Here is a 7,873-nt window from a genome sequence, read left to right as displayed (position 1 = left end):
TGTGTGTTTGGTTAGGGGTGAAAGTTCAGGTAAGGAGGCTGCATGCGTGTATGAAAGTAATTACTTATCTTCTGTACTGTATTTTATGAATTTCAGAGATACATTTATTCTTAATCATTTTAGAATGATACTCGAGGGTTTTTTTTATTCATTATTTTACAGATTCCCTGAAGGGGTCAGAAGAAAACTATTACGAAACGCTGGAATTATAGATCTATGTTGAAGTTCATCAGTTGCCCACACACACACATACATACATACATACATACCATATATATATATATATATATATATATATATATATATATATATATATATATATATATATATATATATATATATATATAATTGTGTGTGTGTGTGTGTGTGTGTGTATTCTTATGTTATGGCACTGCCAGAAAAACAACAGAAAATATACTCACTGTCATATTCATCTCTCAACATCTGAATCACAGATAAACACCTTTGCAAAAAAAGCTACCATAGGAATGTAAATCCAACCTGCTCTTCTACTACCAAAATCGTTATTTCTCTCTTCCCACATTTTTACTCAAAATCCTCCATAAAGAAGCATATAATGACTCAAGACTGAATCACTTCAACAGTCTGGGACAAGAAAAAGCCTTTATCGGTGGTTTCCCCAAAATTCAGAATAAAAAAAAAAGACGTGGTAAAGTACTCGCCTCATAATGAACAAATGGACTCATTAGCATAGTTTATATGAACTCAGATTCCATCTTGTGGATTATAACAAAATTCAGGGAGCTGAGTCAATTAAGGAATGTTATCCAGCTTGGGATTCTTCTTGGGGGAAAAATTCACACACTGAGGAGTCCGAATTTAAAGCCTCGTAGCGAATATTTATGGAATGAATTCGAGAAACTGAGGATTTTTAGAAGAAAAAGAAGAAGAGGTTATTCGCCTAGATTTTCGGAGGCTTAGATCGAGGCATAAAAAGGATGATTGGTTTTAAGGGATTCTGGGGCGTCAAGATTCGGTTTCTCTTCAAGTAAGGTTTTGATTATATCAATGGAGGTTATATTGCTCGTGACAATCTTATTGAATCTGTGTTCATATATATTTCATGTTTCTATTCGGTGTATTGGGAAAAAAATTTTCATTGCAAAGCTTTGTACCTTCAACGATTAGATATCTTTAACCATAAACTTGATTATATATATATATATATATATATATATATATATATATATATATATATATATATACATTTATATATATATATATATGTATATATATATATATATATATATATATATATATATATATATATATATATATATAATATACACACACATATATATATATATATATATATATATATATATATATATATATATATATATATTATATATATATATATATATATAAATTATATATATATATAGAAAATATATCAATTCCGAGGTAGAGTGAATTAGATATTAAAGGATATTGTAGCTTGAATAATTCATATTCATCACGGTGATGTAATTATTCATGTATATATATATATATATATATATATATATATATATATATATACATATATATATATATACATACATACATACATACATACATACACACACACACACACACACACACACACACACACACACACACACACATATATATATATATATATATATATATATAGTGCATAATCAGCAACTTTTCACAGAATCAGACCCATCCAAAAACGAAAACAAAAAAAAAACAAAAACCCATCAATCACACACTCACACATACACCTCATCCTTTCCCTCCACATCTCCACCTTCCCTTCCCCCATCCCAGCCCGCCACCACCACCCCACCCACCCACCCACCGGGCCAACACAAACACACACAGACACACACACTGCCAAATGCACTCCACGGACCAGACCAGAAACCGCATAAATAAACTGCGGGCAGCGAGGGTCTGCCCATGAGAGCGAATGGCCTAGAAATGAGCCAAGAGGGGAAATGCAAATGGGGAAATAATAATTCCCCCTTTCGCCCTGAAAACATGGATCCCCGTAATTTGGACTCGCGTGACGTCACCAGGGTGCTTGAGCTGGGGTCATTAGTGGAGATGGGATGAGATGGTGTAGCGGAGGGATGCTGGTGGAAGTATTCAGGTGATGACTTTGTCTGCTGGAAAATCCACTTTTCATAGAGAGAGAGAGAGAGAGAGAGAGAGAGAGAGAGAGAGAGAGAGAGAGAGAGAGAGAGAGAGAGAGAGAGAGGGGCTTAAAAGTTTTCTTCTCCAATAACAAAAAACAAAAGCTTATGAAATGTCTTCTACAACTAAAATATTTCTCCAAAAAAACATTTACTAAGTGACAGAGAGAGAGAGAGAGAGAGAGAGAGAGAGAGAGAGAGAGAGAAGAGGAGGAGAGAGAGAGTTAAAAGTTTTCTTCTCCAATAAAAAAAAAAAAACAGCTTATGAATGTTTCTACAACTAAAATATTTCTCCAAAAAACATTTACTAAGTGAGAGAGAGAGAGAGAGAGAGAGAGAGAGAGAGAGAGAGAGAGAGAGAGTTAAAAGTTTTCTTCTCCAATAAAAAACAAAAGCTTATGAAATGTCTTCTACGACTAAAATATTTCTCAAAAAAAAAAAACATTTACTAAGTGACAGAGAGAGAGAGAGAGAGAGAGAGAGAGAGAGAGAGAGAGAGAGAGAGAGAGAGAGGGGGGGGAAGCCTTAAGTATTTTCTTCTCTAATTAAAAAAAGAAAAAAATGAGCTTATGAAATGTTTTCTACAATTAATATATTTTTCCAAGAAAAACCATTTGCTTGAGAGGAGAGAGAGAGAGAGAGAGAGAGAGAGAGAGAGAGAGAGAGAGAGAGAGAGAGAGACTTAAGAATTTTCTTATCTAATTAAAAAAAAAACTTATGAAATGTCTTCCGACTAAAACATTTCTCAAAAAAAAAAAACATTTACTAAGTGACAGAGAGAGAGAGAGAGAGAGAGAGAGAGAGAGAGAGAGAGAGAATCTTCTTCTCTATTAAAAAAATGAAAGCTTATGAAATGTGTTCTACAATTAATATATTTCTCAAAGAAAAACCATTTACTTAGAGAGAGAGAGAGAGAGAGAGAGAGAGAGAGAGAGAGAGAGAGAGAGGCTTAAGAATTTTCTTATCTAATTAAATAAAAGCTTATGAAATGTCTTCTGCAAATAAAATATCTCTCCAAGCAAAACATTTTCTTAAAGAGAGAGAGAGAGAGAGAGAGAGAGAGAGAGAGAGAGAGAGAGAGAGAGAGAGAGAGAGAGAGAGATAAATACTGCATATTTGACTAGAATATTTCTGTGCTGTTTTATATGGAAGTTATTCATTTTTTTAATTTTCATTTTAATATATAAATCATAAATATCCTATACATAAATTCCTGTGTCTTTTTCAGAGATTTGTTTAGGCTTTTCCATACGGCTTTACAAGTACCCCCACAGACCAAGAACAACAACTATAAGAAGAAGAAGAACAACAACAACAACAACCACAACAGCAACAAAGCGGACCGTAGGCTTCCTCCCAGAGCAAGCTAAAAACCGGGCCAGCAGGCGGAAGGGCGGGAGGCGTATATCACCAAGGGCTTAAGAGAGATTATTCCTGTCGGGGGAAATTCACACCAGGCGCCTCCAGGTGTCACGCAACTGCCACGGGAGATATCGTAGATCTCTCAAAAGCAACGGCAGAGAATCTCTTTAAGATTATATAAGCGAGAGAGAGAGAGAGAGAGAGAGAGAGAGAGAGAGAGAGAGAGAGAGAGAGAGAGAGAGAGAGTCTCAGAAATGTCACAATGCCTGGAGGGATTAGCGGGAGCTGCAGTTCCACGGAGGCGAGCGATCTAATTGAAACTGAATAATAATAATAATAATAATAATAATAATAATAATAATAATAATAATAATAATAATAATAATAATAATAAACCCCTAATCGTAGGAACACTAGCACGATTCCTAGATCCATGAAAAGGAATCTGGAAAAACTAGAGACTGAAGTATCTCCAGGACTCATGCAGAAGAGTGTGATCCGAGAAACGGCGCACTTAGTAAGAAGAGTGATGGACTCCTAAGGAGGCAGGATGCAACCCGGAACCCCACACTATAAATACCACCCAGTCGAATTGGAGGACTGTGATAGACCAAAAAAATAAAAAATAAAAATAAATTAACTTATTATTATTATTATTATTTTTTTTTTTTTTTTTTTTTTTTTTTTTTTTGTGTGTGCTCTATCACATCCTCTAATTCGACTGGGTGGTATTTATAGTGTGGGTTCCGGGTTGCATCCTGCCTCCTTAGGAGTCCATCATTTTTTTCTTACTATGTGCGCCGTTTCTAGGATCACACTCTACTGCATGAGTCCTGGAGCTACTTCAGCCTCTAGTTTTTTCCAGATTCCTTTTCAGGGATCTTGGGATCGTGCCGATGTTCCTATGATTATGGGTACGAATTTCCACTGGGCATATCCCATATCCTTCTTATTTCTATTTTCAGGATCTTGATACTTATCCATCTTTTTCCCTCTCTTTCTCTTCAACTCTGGTGTCCCATGGTATTGCGACATCAATGAGTGATACTTTCTTCTTGATTTTTGTAAATCAACGTCACGTCTGGTCTATTTGCACGTATCACCCTATCTTTTGTGATACCATAGTCCCCAAAGAGGGATCTTTGCCTAATCGTTTTCTATCACTCCTTCAGGTTGGTGTTCGTACCACTTATTACTGCAAGGTAGTGTGTTTCTTGCACAGGCTCCAGTGGAGGGCTTTTGCCTACTGAATCATGCCTCTTTTTTGTATTGGTTCTGTGTAAGTGCCGGACATTCGCTTGCTATGTGGTTTATGGTTTCATTTTTCGTATTGCACTTCCTACATATGGGAAAGATGTTATTTCCATCTATCGTTCTTTGGACATATCCGGTTCTTATGGCCTGATCTTGTGCCGCTGTTATCATTCCTTCAGTTTCTTTCTTGAGCTCTCCCCTCAGTAGCCATTGCCACGTGTCATCGCTGGCTAGTTCTTTAGTCTGTCTCATGTATTGTCCGTGCATTGGTTTGTTATGCCATTCCTCTGTTCTGCTTGTATTTCTCCTGTCTGTATATTTCTGGGTCTTCGTCTACTTTTATTAGTCCTTCTTCCCATGCACTCTTGAGCCACTCGTCTTCACTGGACTTCATATATTGTTGCCCCAGTGCTCTATTCTCGATGTTGACGCAGTCCTCTATGCTTAGTAGTCCCCTCCCTCCTTCCTTTCGTGATATGTATATCTGTCTGTATTTGCTCTTGGGTGTAGTGCTTTGTGTATTGTCATATGTTTCCTCGTTTTCTGGTCTATGCTGCGAAGTTCTGCCTTCGTCCATTCCACTATTCCTGCGCTGTATCTGATTACTGGCATTGCCCATGTGTTTATGGCTTTTATCATATTTCCGGCATTGAGTTTTGACTTGAATATAGCCTTGAGTCGTGTCCTTCATCTCTTGATGTTTTATATCCCCTCTTCCATTATTCCCAGGTTTTTGTATCCCGTCTCATCTATGTGTTTGATGTTGTTCCCATCTGGTAGCTTTATCCCTTCAGTCCTTGTTACTTTTCCCTTTTGTATGTTGACTAAGGCGCATTTTTCTTTTCCAAACTCCATCCTGATGTCCTCAGATACAATCCTTACAGTCTGCCTTGATGCTCTTACCATACAGCTTGATGTCGTCCATGAACGTCAGACGGTTAATTCTGTAGCCTCTTTTCTTGAGTTGGTACCCAGCATCCATCTTCTGCAGTACTTTTGTCATGGGAATCATGGCTACTACGAAGAGTAGTGGGGACAGAGAGTCGCCCTGGAAGATCCCTCTCCTGATATTAACCTCTGCTAGTCTTATTCCAGAGCTTGTAAGTATTGTATTCCAGTTGCGCATTGTATTTTTGAGGAAGCTGATGGTGTTTTCCTCTGCCACCCATATGTTTCAGGCATTCTATTAGCCATGTGGTATGGTACCGATGTCGAAAGGCTTTCTTTATTTAGTTTTTTTTCCCCCTAAACTCCATGCCATGCTTAGGTTGGCTTTCCTTCTCCTACTGTTCTTCATTACCATTTTTGTCTATCAGGAGCTGGTCTTTTGTGCCCCTACACTTCCTTCTGCAGCCCTTCTGTTGGTGGGCGATTGTGCTTGTCTCCTCTAGGTAGTTGTATAGCCTTTCACTGATGATACCTGTTAGTAACTTCCACATTATTGGTAGGCAGGTGATAGGCCTGTAGTTACTGGCTATATTTCCCTTACTCTTGTCTTTTTGTACTAAGGATGTTCTTCCTGTGGTCATCCATTTGGGCGTATGGTGATTTGTGATACAATGCTGAAGTTGTTTTGCTATTCTTGAGTGTAGGGACTTGAAGTTTTTGAGCCAGTATCCATTGACTTCATCGGGACCTGGGGCTTTCCAGTTGAGCATTTTCTTTAGTTGGTGTTTGACTGTGTCTGTCGTGATGTCACTGAATCTTTGTTTTATTCTCCCTGTTTCTTCAGCCTTGATTTCCTGGAGCCATGTTGCATGTTTTTTGTGTGATACTGGATTGCTCCATATGTTTTCCCACAGTCTCTTACTTGGTTCGGCTTCAGGAATTTCTTGGTGGTTGTCTTCCCCGCTTAATTGGCTGTATAGTTCTCTTTTTCTGGTTGGTTCCGAATAGTTTGTTCTGTTGTATCCCTTATTTTCCTGTTCAAGTACCGTTGATGATGATTATTATTATTATTATTATTATTATTATTATTATTCTATAAACACAATGTTTTAATTGAATTAGTTTATTATTACTGCAGAAACGCAAATGTTTTACATTATAAGCTCTACCATGCTCTGACTATACATACATATATATATATATATATATATATATATATATATATATATATATATATATATATATATACTATATATACATATATATATATATATAGTATTATATATATATATATATATATATATATATATATATATATATATATATGTATGTATATATGATATATATATATATATATATATATATATATATATATAATATATATATGTATGTGTGTGTGTGTGTGTATAGGATCTCCAATCAGCAATATCACAGTATTTCAGAAGTTTCCTGATACATCTTTAGTAAAATTTCATAGTTTATTTAAGAAAATTTTCGCAAACAAAAAACACGGTGCATCATCAGTCTTTGAAAATAAAAACAACTACATCATAAAAGGAATTCACAAAAATACTAAAAAATGTTACAAAATTTAAATACTGTAAAAGTTAAAGATTTAAAAACAATGCAAAAAAACCAAGAGAGAGAGAGAACTAAAACATAAACCATCCAGGGTAAGAGACAGAGAAGGAATGGCAAACTTTGGCGTTCCAAACAAGACGACAGCTATGCCAGATACATAGGTGAAGACGTAGAGTTACTGTTCAATGAAGGAACCAGCCTTTTAATGCGTAACGACTCTAAGGTAGTTAAGTGATCTGGGTCCCTCGTATAACCAATAATGGAGAAGTGCTGTTCCAAGACTTCCATTTTACATATTACTGCATGATTTTTAATATTTGAGAATACTGGTTGCTTAAAGGGGCTGTCACACTAGCGGAATTTCCGTCGACTTTTTCTGAGTTTGTCGTCGACTTTCCAAGAAGTCGACGTCATTCCGTATTCTGGTTGTCACACACGTTCTTCTTCATACCGTGGTTGTCGTCGTCAAAACGTAAAAAAACCATGTGAGCTGTGACTTCCCGGAATGATAAAACAATTATGCTTTATAACACAAAGCAACTAGTGGACCGTGATCGCATGTGTTTAATGATGCTCCATAGAATTTAAAAAAAAAGAGTCTTTGGGTTCGGTCCTGGTTAAAA

Source organism: Macrobrachium nipponense, chromosome 4 (assembly GCF_015104395.2).
Source record: "Macrobrachium nipponense isolate FS-2020 chromosome 4, ASM1510439v2, whole genome shotgun sequence".
In the NCBI taxonomy this organism is placed as follows: Eukaryota; Metazoa; Arthropoda; class Malacostraca; order Decapoda; family Palaemonidae; genus Macrobrachium; species Macrobrachium nipponense.
Note: the sequence above shows the minus strand (reverse complement) of the source record.